This window comes from Oncorhynchus kisutch, linkage group LG19 (genome assembly GCF_002021735.2).
Source record: "Oncorhynchus kisutch isolate 150728-3 linkage group LG19, Okis_V2, whole genome shotgun sequence".
Taxonomy (NCBI): Eukaryota; Metazoa; Chordata; class Actinopteri; order Salmoniformes; family Salmonidae; genus Oncorhynchus; species Oncorhynchus kisutch.
This window is the reverse complement of record NC_034192.2, coordinates 18,197,399-18,213,428: the sequence shown is the minus strand read 5'-3', so window position 1 is coordinate 18,213,428 and position 16,030 is coordinate 18,197,399.

Here is a 16,030-nt window from a genome sequence, read left to right as displayed (position 1 = left end):
CATGCTCAAAGGGAAAGGTGCCCTTCTTTGCGAGGCATTCAAAAACCTCCCTGGTGTTTGTGGTTGAGTCCACTGCTCGACTGAGGGACCTTACAGATAATTGTATGTGCGAGGTACAGGGATGAGGTAGTCATTCAAAAATCATGTTAAACACTATTATTGCATACAACGTCATTTACATTTTAGTAATTTAAAAGTGACTTACAATAGTTTGTGGATACATTTTCATCTGTACATAAGTCCATGCCAATTAATGTATTATGTGACTTGTTAAGCAAATTATTACTCCTTAATATATTTATGCTTTGCCATAACAAAGGGGTTGAATTCTTATTGAGTCAAGACATTGAGCTTTTCAGTAGAAATTAATTTGTAAAATATTCTGAAAAAATTATTCCACTTTGACGTCATGGGGTATTGTGTGTAGACCAGAGACATAAAATCTAATTTTAATCTATTTTAAATTCAGGCTGTAACACAACAAAATGCAGAAAAAGTAATGGGTGTGAACACTTTCTGAAGATACTTTATCTACCTCAACTTCTTCAGTATCCCTGCACATTGTACATTTGCTACTGGCACTGACCCTGAGCTTACATTCTCCTTTCATAGTTCTTATTTCTCTTGGTTTTCGTATTTGTTGGTAAGAGCTTGCATGTCACTGTATTTGTACATGTAAAACTTGGAACAGGTTGAAACATGAAATGTTATTTCAAAGAATAATATTTGAATCCAATGATGGAAGTGGGCATGACGTTTTATTTAACTAGGAAAGTCAGTTAAGAACAAATTCTTATTTACAATGATGGCCTACCACCTTGTTCATGGGCAGAACGACAGATTTGGACCTTCTCAGCTCAGGGATTTGATCCAGCAACCTTTTGGTTACTGGCCCAATACTGTATCCACTAGGCTACTTGCCGCCCCACATGTATTGTGCTATAGGTCACCAACCTGACCAATAAGGATGATCATCAGCTGATACTTGAGGACAATGTTCCCTCCAGTCTCTGGGAAACAAATGCCCAAAGAGGAACGTTCACTATCACAATCTCACATTCCAACCAACACGACATGCATGAAATTACCAAACACACTGGATCTACAAGCAGATACACACTTCTCTTGGAAGAAAAGGGAATCCCCAAACATCATTAGATAGCCAACAAGTGAAGACAATGATCCCAGCTCCAATACGAGAGGCTAGATAGCCAGTCGATGTACCCAAACCAAAGGATCCAGATCTAGAAGATATGCAGCCTCTCTTAGTGAAGAATGGAAGGAGAATGGAAGTACCCCAAGAAGAAGAGAAAACAAAGGAGTTGGTTCACAGATGCTCTTCAGCTCTGTTGTGATTAGCTAATGGTCATTTCCATAGCTCCATTACTTATTAGGAGATAATCCTGTGGTTATAGCCACCGCTATAGCTAGGAACTCTACCGGGAATAGAGGTCATTGTTATCACACACACACACACACACACACACACACACACACACACACACACACACACACACACACACACACACACACACACACACACACACACACACACACACACACACACACACACAGTCCTCCTCTGTTGTTGATTGCTTGTGGATGCAAATGATGAATTGCTTATTCACTGAAGGACAGTTTGATTGACAAGTGTGTGAAGTCTTCTTGACAAGCTGCCAGAGCTGCCAGATCTTGATAGTGCACTGACTGAATTCGGTACCCCTCCTATCTTAATCCCACCCATTCCCTTGGCCCCCTTTCCCCCTGAGCCCTGTGGTGGTGACGGTACATAAGCCCCCCTCCTATCTCATGCCCCGCCCCATCATTCCACCCTACCCCCAAACCTCTGAGGTACCACAACCCACTTCCCCAGCCCCTCCCGCCCGTCAGCCTCCCATCTGACACTGTTCTGTCAATCATCCCCATCCCTCCTCCCATTCCAACCCCAACACTCTCCTTTGTAATCGTCATTAACCAATTGACCTCAGTCGTTGTATACCAATCCATTATGTTTACAATACAATGAATGTCCCGGATTACAATCGCGATCAGTGCGCAATACATTTTTTTATCCTCTCCAAACAATAAGGAATTCGGCATCAGGTTTGGTGTAGCCAAATCATTCTGAATAAATTTACCAGAGTGATTCAACATACCACAGCCATATGACTGGGACAAGCAAACCTAATGACCCCACCCTAGGCTATTCTACTCAACACTCTATTTCCTAACCTGTTCATGTGAGCAATTCATTCCTATCCCTAACAGAATGTTGACAATGTACACAGTCCTCTTCTGATTCCTACAAATCCAGCTCACGGTGACGTCCTGCCTGTGTGCTGTTAAACTGTGGAGAGGAGTAATTGCATGTCTCTGCATGTGTGTGTGTGTGTATATGTCCTACAGGACAGGGACAGAACATCCATGCGGCCCCCCAGCTGTGATCTCTGTAACGGTCCCCTGGGAAGGGAGACGCATTGTGACAGTCACAGCCCACTTCTTTCATTTACCCGCAACCCTTCACTCCTCTACGCACGCACGCACACATACACACACAGACAGACGAACACGCACAAGCGCGCACACACAAGCACATCAGTGCTGGCCACCAGTACAGACAGGACAGACATATGAGAGGCTCCAGTCCTTAGGAGAGGAGTAGTGATTGTGAATGCACCTTGATGTGCTGTAGCTGTGGGATGGAGATGTCTTTTAGCTGTGAGAGGAACTGTAGCTATGTGTCATGGGTGTCTATCTGGGTGCTCTCTGGAATGTTTCTCTCAGCTGGGTGCCTCTGCTCTACTGTTTGACTGTGTGTGTACACGTGTGTGTGTGTGTGTGTGTGTGTGTGTGTGTGTGTGTGTGTGTGTGTGTGTGTGTGTGTGTGTGTGTGTGTGTGTGTGTGTGTGTGTGTGTGTGTGTGTGTGTGTGTGTGTGTGTGTGTCCAGCCCTGCAGCAACAGTGCAGTGTTTTGGCTGCACTAGTCTCCATGATATATGAGTGTCATTTTAACCCAGGGGTATCAAACATACGGCGCAACAGTGGATTGACTATGACATTTTCTTTTTAATACTGCATGTATATTATGTTTTTGTTTTTTCGTGGGGAGGGTGGACTTTGCTTGACGACTCAAAAATGAATTATTCCGCTGCTCTATCGTTCACTACATACTTCAGTCTTCGTTGAAGTCGTTTGTGCTGACCACTGACTGACTGAATATCCAGGGCCCGAGGTGGTTGGAGTAGCATGACAGAAATTTGATGCCAACTTTTTAACTTCCAGTAGTTTATTTTAGAATATTTATAAAGCGAATACACTTGTTTAACTTTTGCAAAAACGGAATGACCACTGCTGCACATGCTGTCACTGTTATAAACAGATTATAGTATTTAGAAAGAGCAGCCAGCTCATGTCACAAGCAAATGAGTGCACCAGGGAGAACTCAACAAGCATGCATAAGTGAAAAACACATTATCTAACTGGGGATACCTAGCTAACATAATGTCACAAAGCATGATGTGCTAGCCAGTTTCATTCTGAAATAACTTCATATTTCCGAGATAGTAAGATATTAGTTCAGAAAGACTTGAAATTGGCAGGGGCGTTAACTAGCTAGCAAGCTACCAGCTAACTAGCTAGCAAGCTACCCCCCCCAAAAAAATATATATAATAAAAATAATAAAATAATAAAATAATTTTAAAAAATCGACCAAACTATTTCTCAATGTTTCTTAAAATTACTGTAGCTGGCTAATTCATTTGGTCATGCTTTGTGATACACCCGGTTTAATGCTGTTTTAGTCCACACAACATGTCGCCATGTCCCCCTACAGTAGAACCTGATGAACAACCTGGGGGAAACAATCACATTTTTGTCCTACCAGATCCGCATAGAGAAGGTTCTAGTTGATGTATCCCTATGTCCTTTGACTCTTGTTGGATGCATTTTATCAGGTCCCAGGCTCCCACGAATATAATGATTATTTACAAGTCCATTACAATTGTATTTGTCTTTAGCGCCAACTGCACCTGATAGAGTCTCACGTGTAGAAGTAAACTGTATGGCGGCGAGAGAATTAGATTGGGAGGAGCAGACCCAGAAGTTTTGACTGAATGGATGCACATTTGAGTGCCCAGGGTTGGTCCATTTACTTTGTGCTGTTACAATTTATGCTATGAAATCCTACGATTTCATTGGGGCAGTTCCCCCTCATAGCAAATAGTTGGCAAAACAATCCAAGCAATGTTCACCCTGCCTAGGCACCCACAGAAGTGGAGCTGCTGCTTTTGGCAGTCATTGATGGGCAGAGTAGTAAGTAACTGAACAGCTTGTTTTGAACAATATATTTTTTAAACATGAAAATGTACACATTTACCGCAATTTTATGAGAACTTTTTCAACCAATCACAAGTGGGTTTGTGGTGACCTCAAAATGAGGGGTTTTGTACAAAACCAATTAACCAGCGATTGGATCATATTTTACCAATCTGTAAAGTTCGTCTGAAGAAGTAGACCAAGGTGCAGCGTGGTAAGTGTTCATGATCTTTAATACTCAGAACACCAAACTAAAACAACAAGAGGAATAACGATCGTCACGTTCTGCCGGCTTCACAGAGCTAACAAAAACAAGATCCCACAACATAGGTGGGAAAACAGGCTCCGGACCATGGATCATCGCCGGGGGCTTCGTGCCATGGATCATCGCCGGAGGCTTCGTGCCGTTGGACATCGACGGACGCTTCGTGCCATCGATCATCACTGGAGGCCTGGTGCCATGGATCATCACAGGAGGCTTCGTGCCATGGATCATCACTGGAGGCTTCGTGCCTTGGATCATCACTGGAGGCTGGGTTCGTGGAGCTGGCACAGGATATACTGGGCCGTGGAGCCGCACTGGAGGTCTGGAGCGCAGAGCTGGCACAATCCATCCTGGCTGGATGCTCACTCTAGCCCGGCAACTGCGGGGCATTGGCATAGGATGCAATGGGCTCTGAAAGCGCACTGGAGACACTGTGCGTAGAGCCGGCTCAGGATATACTGGGCCGAGGAGGCGCACTGGAGGTCTGGAGCGTAGAGCTGGCACCACCCCTCCTGGCTGGATGCTCACCCTAGCCCGGCAACTGCGGGGGGCTGGCACAGGACGTACTGGGCTGTGGAGACACACCGGACACACAGTGCGCAGAGCAGGCGCAGGATATCCTTGTCCGAAGAGACGCACTGGAGGCCAGATGCGCTGAGCCGGCACCATCCATCCTGGCTGAATGCCCACTCTAGCTCGACAAATGCGAGGAGCTGGCACAGACCACACCGGGCTGTGCATGCGCACCGGTGGCACACGGCGCAGAGCCGCATAACATGGTGCCTGACTAGTCACTCTCTCCCCACGGTAAGCAAGGGGAGTTGTCTCATGTCTATAACCTGACTCCGCCAATCTCCCCGTGTGCCTCCCTGCCTCTCGTGCATGTTTCGTCGTGCCAACTCCTTGTATCTTCGCCGTTCCGCCTGTGCTGCTTCTAGCTCCTCCTTAGGACGGCAATATTCTCCAGCCTGTGCCCAGGGTCCCTTGCCTTCCAGTATCTCCTCCCATGTCCATTCCTCCAGAAAACGCTGCTTGGTCTTTTTGTGGTGGGATCTTCTGTAACGTTCGTCTGAAGAAGTAGACCAAGGTGCAGCGTGGTAAGTATTCATGATCTTTAATACTCAGAACACCAAACAAAAACAACAAAAGGAATAATGAACGTCACGTTCTGCCGGCTTCACAGAGCTAACAAAAAACAAGATCCCACAACATAGGTGGGAAAACAGGCTTCCTAAGTATGACTCCCAATCAGAGGCAGCTGTCTATCGTTGTCTCTGATTGGGAACCACACATAGAATGTAGCAAAGCCATTGATGAATGGCTCTGGCCCAACCCATCGGTTTCTGGGACCAATCAGAACGGTAAGAATGTTTTTTCTTTCTAGAAATTGTTGTGGATGTACTCAAATCCAGACTCATTACGGAGAAGAAACAAATGTCCGCAGGCATTAGCTAAACAGTCAGGGAGCATCAAAAGTTCCAAAAACGATGGATAAAGGATAATTTTTGGGAAATTATGACAGCGAGGAAATATAACCAACTTTCAGTGTGGCCTTCCAGACCTCGTTAAAGACCATATGTGCCCCCCTGGGCAAAATTTGTTTGACATCCCTGTTATAGCCAAATTACATGCTGCCCTGTGTGTGAGATACCAACTGATTAGTGAAGACTTCTGTACAGTTGAGCTGACTAGGTGGCTCCTCTTCCTGTTCGGGCGGCACTCGGCGGTCATCGTCACCGGTCTCCTAGCTGCCACCGATCCCTTTTCCCTCTTCTGTTGGTTTTGTCTTATTGGTTACACCTGCTTCTTGTTTAGGTTTTTAGTTGGGCTATTTAAGCCGCTAAGCCGGCTTATTTTTCCTCTTTGTATGTTTGTGACAGTGCGTTTCCCTTTGTTTTTCCTCCGGACTGGTTGGGTCCTGGTTTTGGGGCAGTCTTGTATGTGCACCCGGTATTGACATGACCATTTTACTCTGTGCCGGGAATAAAACATTGTTCTGTACCTTCTGCTTCCTGCGCCTGTCTCCACACCCACTACGCCTAAAGTGCGTTACACTGACAGAGAGTATCTGGTGTCAGTGGATAGGTAATCTTGGTTAACCCAGAACTAAAATATTTAGCAAAATAGTCAGATGGTTTATGTTTACATAGTCTATCCACTCTAGGTTAGAGGATAGGTAATTATGTTAAGAAGATAAAGGAGTGTAATTTCCTCTCATTAAGTTTCTGTTCAGTAAAACCATCAAATTGACTGCAAGGTTGATTAGCAGGCAGTTCTTATATGAGGCAGAGCGATAAAGACAGATGGAACAGCCCTGTCAGATGCCTGTGTTGCATCAGGGAATTACAAACACAACACCATCAGGTTAGGGCTTCACATTGTTTATAACTATATTGTTTATAACTAGCGTACTGAGTTATGAGTCCTCAGTGGAAGTTGAGTGGTACTGTAAGTAATCCCATTGTTTATGCACAACATTCCAACTATGACATGTTTAGCTTAGCCTTCACCCCTTTGTCAGTTATTTTAATATCCTGCTGATGTAACCAGACATAATAAGGCTATACCATCATAATGTTGAGTATTTGATTGTTTGCTTTGACTTCCCATATCTGAGATCAACATCAAGATAATTTGCTCATGTGTCAGACTTTGAATCTAGACAGTCAACTGAGTCTGTCTGTATCTCTACCCCCAAAAAATCTTACTAAACAGTCAACTGCGCCAGATGAGTTTGCCTGTATCTCCCAGCTCTCCTATAATCGTGTCTGTATCTCTCATTGAGTCTCTTCCAGTGCCCAGAGAAGTAGGGAGGCAGCAGCTGTTTAGCTCTGATAAACGCCTGGCATTTGCAGCAGCAGCTAGCGGATAGCGACAATAGACAGAGACAGGGATCCTTCCCAAATGGCACCCTATTCCATTTATAGTGCACTACTTTTGATCAGGTCCAATATGGAATAGGCTGTCATTTGGGACGTAGACAGAGACAGGGACACATTGATCTAGACAGCTAGCTAACTCAGGAATGAAAGAGCACAGTGCCACAAGACACAGGATTAAAGAGCAGAGTTTGTCAGAAGAAGAGAAGAAGGGGGTGGGAGAAGGTAGAGAAAGGGAGAGAGAGAGAGGAGAGAAATACACAGAGAAGCTGAAAGGAGAGAGAGGAGGGAGAGGTCTCAGTGAGAGCCGGCTCAAAAGAGAGAAGAGAGCAGACAGGGGAAGGGAGGGAGTGAAGAGGGGAGGAGAGAGCGGTCTCTAGAGTGACCTAAATTCCAAGACACCCAGACATAATACAGCGGCGCACACGTGACCATAGCCTCTTAGTCAAAACAATAGCAGAGAGTGGCCCCAGAGGGGAGGGGGGGGGGGGCAGAAGGGGGTCCGACACGCTACAGTCTAGCCTTGCCATGGCCCCCTCTCCCCCTCGCTCCCTTTCATCGCTTTCATCCAGGCTGTTAACTCCTCACAGGTGGTGTCCAATGTCCTAGCATTAAACATGGAACAAATCAGGGTTCCGGAGTTCCTGGAAAGACATTTCGGTGTGTTTGTTTGCAACGTTTGGATAATCGCTTCTATGTTTGAACGAGTTACAACTTTATTAGGTCTGAATTTTTCCCTCTTCTACACAGCAGGGCTACATGTGTGACCGTGAGCCGTGACTGTAAGCAACAAAACGACCCATTTGGAATATTTTATTTTCTGATAGAAAATACACAGAAAAGAATATGTAACAATTTGCATAGCCAATAGGAGCAACATTCTGACCACACCGCTTGCGTCATGTGCGCAAGCGTTGCAACATAAATGTACACATACATGTACACATACATGTTAGTCAATCATTGCACCCACACTCTCGAGTCTCTGCGTAGCCAGGTGCTAAAATATAACTTATTATTTCAAATCAAATGTTATTGTTCATATACACATGGTTAGCAGATGTTATTGTGTGTGTAGCGAAATGCTTGTAAGCTGTGGGTGGTGTGCGCACCTACGAAGTCTGACCAGAAGACCCCTCAGGCAGCGATGTTTTGGGTCAGCCTCTGGAATCAGTTCAAATGCCCTGGGTGGTACGGACAAAGGATCTGCTTCGGGAAAGTCGTATTCCTGGTCGTAGTGCTGGTAAGTTGACATCGCTCTGATATCCAAAAGTTCTTCCTAGTTGTCTGTAATTACACTTAAGATTTTCTGGGCTAACAATGAAAGAAATAATACATCAAAAAACAAAATACTGCAAAGTTTCCAAGAACTAGAAGCGAGGCAGCCCTCTCTGTAGGCGCCATCTTCAGACAGAATCATTTGTGACACTTGACGCGCTGCAAGTTCCGCCACTCAAATCAAATCTATTCAAATGTTATTGGTCACATTCTCCCAAATACAACAGATGTAGACCTTACAGTGAAATACTTCTAAGCCCTTAACCAACAATGCAGTTTTAAGAAAATACCTAAAAAAATGTTTTATTTAAAAGCAAGAGAAGAAAGAAAAACGAATAATTAAAGAGCAGCAGTAAATAACAATAGCTGGGCTATATACAGGCCGTGCTGCTGCTCCAATTTCAACTGTTCTGCCTGCGGCTATGGAACCCTGACCTGTTCAGAGGACGTGCTACCTATCCCAGAACTGCTGTTTTGTTTTTTTGTTTATTTAGTATTTTTTTACTCCTTTTTCTCCCCAATTTCGTGGTATCCAATTGTTGTAGTAGCTACTATCTTGTCTCATCGCTACAATTCCCGTACGGGCTCGGGAGAGATGAAGGTTGAAAGTCATGTGTCCTCCGATACACAACCCAACCAGCCGCACTGCTTCTTAACACAGCGCGCATCCAACCCGGAAGCCAGCCGCACCAATGTGTCAGAGGATACACCGTGCACCTGGCAACCTTGGTTAGCGCACACTGCGCCCGGCCCGCCACAGGAGTTGCTGGTGCGCGATGAGACAAGGACATCCTTACCGACCAAGCCCTCCCTAACCCGGACGACGCTAGGCCAATTGTGCGTCGCCCCACGGACCTCCCGGTCGCGGCCGGTTACGACAGAGCCTGGGTGCGAACCCAGGGGCTCTGATGGCACCGCTGGCGCTGCAGTACAGCGCCCTTAACCACTGCGCCACCCGGGAGGCCCAGAGCTGCTGTTTTCAACTCTCTCGAGACAGCAGAAGCGGTAGAGATACTCTGAATGATCGGCTATGAAAAGCCAACTGACATTTACTCCTGAGGTGTGCTGACTTGTTGCACCCTCGACAACCACTGTGATTATAATTATTTGACCCAGCTGGTCATCTGTGAACATTTTGAAGATCTTGGCCATGTTCTTTTATAATCTCCACTCGGCACAGCCAGAAGAGGACTGGTCACCCATCATAGCCTGGTTCCTCTCTAAATTTCTTCCTAGGTTCTGGCCTTTCTAGGGAGTTTTTCCTAGACACCGTGCTTCTACACCTGCATTGCTTGCTGTTTGGGGTTTTAGGCTGGGTTTCTGTACAGCACTTTGAGATATCAGCTGATGTAAGAAGGGCTTTATAAATACATTTGATTTGATTTGATATACAGGGGCTATTGGTACAGAGTCAATGTGTCAATGTGCGGGGGCACCGGTGTCGAGGTGGTTGAGGTAATTATGTACATGCAGGTAGGCTTATTACAGTGGCTATGCATAGATGCCAGCAGAGAGTAGCATTAGGGTTGGGGTGCAAATAGTCTGGGTAGCCACTTGTTTAGCTGTTCAGAAGTCTTATTGCCTGGGGGTAGAAGCTGTTTAGAAGCATCTTGGAACTAGACTCTCCCATCTCCTCCTTGGTTTTTAGGAGCATATACTCACATGGGTGATTGAAAGATGAACTGAGGTCCACACTCCAGTCCAGTTGGTGGTGGTAATGCACCTTAACGACAACATTTTCCGACATGATAGAACTGCCAAAGTGGGCGGAGTTGCAATCTACTGCAGAGATAGCCTGCAGAGTTCTGTCTTACTATCCAGGTCCATGCCCAAACAGTTTGATCTTCTACTTCTAAAAATACACCTTTCCAGAAATAAGTCTCTCACCGTTGCCACTTGTTAAAGACCCCCCTCAGCCCCCAGCTATGCCCTGGACACCATATGTGAATTGATTGGCCCGCATCTATCTTCAGAGTTTGTACATCGGCGTGCAGGCCTTTCTAATCAACCTGGGCAGAGTATCCTGGAAGGATATTGACCTCATCCCGTCAGTAGAGGATGCCTGGTTGCTCTTTAAAAGTGCTTTCCTCACCATCTTAAATAAGCATGCCCCATACAATTTTTTTAAAACTAAGAACCGATATACAGTCGCTATTGGTTCACCCTAGACTTGACTGCCCTTGACCAGCACAAAAACATCATGTGGTGGACTGCATTAGCATTGAATAGCCCCCACTAAATGCAACTTTTCAGGGAAGTCAGGAACCAATATACACAGTCAGGTAAGAAAGCTGAGGCTAGCTTTTTCAAACAGAAATTTGCTTCCTGTAGCACTAATTCCAAACAGTTTTGGGACACTGTAAAGTCCATCAAGAATAAGAGCACCTCCTCCCAGCTGCCCACTGCACTGAGGCTAGGAAACACTGTCACCAACAATAAATCTAAGATTAGCGATAATTTCAAAAAAGCATTTTTCTACGGCTGGCCATGCTTTCGACCTGCCTTCCCCTACAGCGACCAACAGCAATTTTTATTTTTATTTTACCTTTATTTAACCAGGCAAGTCAGTTAAGAACAAATTCTTATTTTCAATGACAGCCTAGGAACAGTGGGTTAACTGCCTGTTCAGGGGCAGAACGACAGATTTGTACCTTGTCAGCTCGGGGGTTTGAACTCTCAACCTTCCACTTACTAGTCCAACGCTCTAACCACTAGGCTACCATGCACCCCCCACAGAAACTTGCCCAAGGCCAACCCGCTTCTCCTTCAAACAAATCCAGACAGTTGATGTTCTGAGAGAGCTGCAAAATCTGGATCCCTACACATCAGCTGGGCTAGACAATCTGAACCCTCTCTTTCTAAAATGATCTGCCGAAGTTGTTGTAACCCCTATTACTAGCCTGTTCAACCTCTCTTTTGTATCGTTGAGATCCCCAAAGATTGGAAAGCTGCCACAGTCATCCCCCTCTTCAAAGGGGGAGACACTCTATACCTATATATAGACCTATATCCATCCTGCCTTGCCTTTCTAAAGTCTTCGAAAGCCAAGTTAACAAAAAGATCACCAACAATTTCGAATCCCACCGTACCTTCTCCGTGCAATCTGGTTTCCGAGCTGGTCATGGATGCACCTCAGTCACGCTCAAGGCCCTAAAAGAATATCATAACTGCCATCGATAAAAGACAATAATGTGCAGCCGTCTTCATCGACCTGGCCTGACTCTCGGACTGACTCTTTTCTCTGTATATATCAATGATGTCGCTCTTGCTGCTGGTGACTCTCTGATCCACCTCTACGCAGACAACACCATTCTGTATACATCTTCTTTGGAGATTGTGTTAACAAACTTCCAAACAACCTTCACTGCCATACAACACTCCTACCTTGGCCTCCAACTGCTTTTAAATGCTAGTAAAACTAAATGCATGCTCTTCAACCGATCTCTGCCCGCACCCACCCGCCCGACTAGCATCACTACTCTGTTCTGACTTAGAATATGTGGACAACGAAAGAATACCTAGGTGTCTGGTTAGACTGTAAACTCTCCTTCCAGACTCACATTAAGCATCTCCAATCTAAAACTAAATACTGTATCGGCTTGGATGTAGTCTATCACAGTGCCATCCTTTTGTCACCAAGCCCCATATACTACCCACCACTGCAACCTGTATGCTCTTGTTGGCTGGCCCTCGCTAAGTATTAGTTGCCAAACCCACTAGCTCCAGGTCAAGTCTTTGCTAGGTAAAGCCTCACCTTATCTCAGCTCACTGGTCACCATAGCAACACCCACCCATAGCAGACGCTCCAGCAGGAATATTTCACTGGTTATCCCCAAAGCCAACACCTCCTTTGGCCGCCTTTCCTTCCAGTTCTCCGCTGCCAATGACTGGAACAAATTGCAAAAATCACTGAACATGGAGACTTATATCTCCCTTTCTAACTTTAAGAATCAGCTGTCAGAACAGCTTACCAGTCACTGTACCTGTACACAGCCCATCTGTAAATAGCACACCCACTACCTCATCCCCATATTGTTATTTATTTATTTTTTAAGTTTTTACACCCCGGTATCTCTACTTGCACATCATCATCTGCACATCTATCACTTTAGTGTTAATGTTAAATTGTCATTATTTCGCCTTGATGGCCTATTTATTGCCTTACCTCCCTAATCTTACTACATTTTCAGGCACTGTATATATATTTTTCTATTGTGTTATTGACTGTACGTTTGTTTATCCAATGTGTAACCCTGTGTTGTTGTTTTTGTCGCACTGCTCTGCTTTATCTTTATCAGGTCGCAGTTGTAAATGAGAACTTGTTCTCAACTGGCCTACCTGGTTAAATAAAGGTGAAATATATATATATATATAACATTAACAACATAGGAATCACTACAAAACGTATTGTATAACCTATTCTACACTATATTAGGCCCAGCCTTTTCTAGATATGGCTGCTATATTGTGATCACTACATCCGATGAATTTGTATACTGTTTTAAAGCAAATTTCTTTAGCATTAGTAAAGATGTGATCCATACATGTTGATGATTTCATTCATGTGCTGTTTGTAACTACCCTGGTAGGTTGACTGATAACCTGAACCTAGTTGCAGGCACTAGTTACAGTTTTTAACAGCTTTTTCTCGAGTGGCCAATCGACAATTGAGATATGGATTGTGTGTGCCATTCAAAGAGTGAATGGGCAAGACAAACAATTTAAGCGCCTTTGAACGGGATATAGTAGTAGGTTCCAGGCATACCAATTTGAGTGTGTCAAGAAGCGCAATAGTGCTGGGTTTTTCACGCTCAACAGTTTGGCGTGCGTATAAAGAATTGTTTCCCGTGTGTACCACCCAAAAGAAATCCAGCCAACTTGAAACAACTGTGGGAAGCATTGGGGTCAGCATGTGCAAGCATCCCTGTGGAATGCTTGCACCAGCAAATTGAGGCTGTACTGAGGGCAAAAGTGGGTGGAACTTAATATTAGGAAGGTGTTTTGTACACTCAGTGTATGTGGCTCACTGGAAAGGAATGTAAACCAAACGGGGAGTTAAATTCCTAGAGATCAGTGGTGGGAAATGTACTCAATTATCATACTTAAGTAAAAGTAAAGATACTGTCATGACTCTCCTGTGAAGATCTGAAGGATCAGGTTACTGTGGTCCCTCTATACAGCGCTCTCTCTCTCTCTCCTGCAGAGTTGGATAGGGGTGAAGTTGGCTGTTTTATGACGGTCATAAATACCTGCAGGAACGCTCTCTCTCCCACTCTTCATAAATGAAGATAAAAATCTCTTTGTAACAACAGAGAGAGATTTTGTAGTACTGTGACATCCAAGGTTGGATAATGAAACAATATTTATGTAATCCAAACTGTTGGAAGGGTCCATGGGTACTTAAAGAATAATAATGTCAGAACAGTTTTTGTTTTTGGGTCTCATTAAGGATGGTATAACAACATAACTGTATCTCTGAAGGTGTATATTTCCCAGTTGTCAGATTTACATCCAAATGCTGTGGATGTTATATGATTAAATATGAAACGATTTGTGAGAAGATTAGATGTGATCTTGGCCATCTAAATGAGAATTGTTTTTTTATATTAAAGTTTTACCATGTCAGTAACCACGCCCACGTGAGCACAGACATTGTGGCAACGGGATGGAACCGCCTTCCAAGGTGAGTGCTTGTAAAGGACTCCTAACAACATTTACATTAGACCAGCGTGACCGACAGCATGAGCTGAAAGGTACGAAATGGTTAGAAATAAATAATTTCAAATTCCTTATATTAAGCAAACCAGACCAGTTTGTGTTTAGATGAGAGGCAGTAGAGATAAAAAGCGGTGTTGATACAGTAAGTATGTGAATTGGACCATTTCCCTTTCCTGCTAAGCATTCAAAATGTAACGAGAACTGTTGCGTGTCAGGGAAAATGTATGGAGTAAAAAGTAAATGATTTTCTTTAAGAATGTAGTAAGTTTTCAGAGTAGAGAGAGAGAAAGAGAGAGAGGGCTCTGTTTTCATCTGACATTAAGCCAGCGCAATTGTCAAATGCACGCTCGCTTGCAATTTCAACCTGTTAAAGCCAGCACTCTTTTACCTTGCGCTCAGGTGGGAGGGGTGACAATATCTGAAGTGTGTCCTAAAAACGTGTGCCAAGGTACCAATTTTAGGCAGTGCTGGTGTGGATATTTAAGACCAATCAAAAGCTGGTCTTAGCGGTAACATTAAACATTTTGCATTTGTCATTTAGCAGACGCTCTTCTCCAGAGTGACTCACAGTTAGGGGGGGTGGGGGGGGGATTATGTGGGATTATTTAAAATACTCCTTGAAGATGTAGGATTTCAGATGTTTTTGGAAGATGGGCAGGGACTCTGCTGTCCTAGCTTCAGGGGGAAGCTGGTTCCACCATTGGAGTGCCAGAACAGAGAGGAGCTTGGACTAGACTGAGTGGGAGCTAAGTGGGAGGGCCATGAGACCAGAGGTGGTAGGACGGAGTGCTAGGTTTGAGCATAGCCTGATGGTAGGGAGGGGCAGTTCATCTGGTCTTGTAGTACAGTAGATGCGAGGTTCGACTGGAAGCCAGTGGAGTGTGCAGAGGAGCGGCGTGACATGGGAGAACTTGGAAAGATTGAACACCAGGCAGGCAGCAGTGTTCTATATATATAAGTTGCAGGGGTTTGATGACACAAGTGGGGAACCCAGCCAACAGCGAGTTGCAGTAGTTCAGAATGGAGATGACAAGTGCCTGGATTAAGACCTGTGCCGCTTCCTGTGTGAGGTAGTGTCATACTCTTCCGATGTTGCAGAGCATGAACCTGCAGGAGCGAGTCACTGTTTTGATGTTTTCAGAAAACAAGGGTCATGCCAAGGTTCTTTGCACTCTAGGAGGGGGACACTGTGGAGTTGTCAACTGTGATGGAGAGGTCTTTGAGTGGGCAGGCCTTCCCCGGGAGGAAGAGACGCTCCATCCTGTCAAGGTTGAGCTTGAGTTGGTGGGCCAACATCCAAACTGAGATATCTGCCAGGCACTCAGTGATGCGTGTCACCACCTGGGTGTCAAAAGGGTGGAAGGAGAAAAGTTGCTGAGTGTCATCCGCATAGCAATGATAGCAGAGACCCTGTGAGGATATGACGGAGTCAAGTGAAGGCCTAGCATCGAGCCCTTGGGGGATGCCAGTCATGAGAGTACGTGGTGTAAACACAGATCATCTCCACGTCACCTGGGAAAAGCGACCTGCCAGGTAGGATGCAATCTAAGAGTGTGCAGAGCCCGAGACACTCCG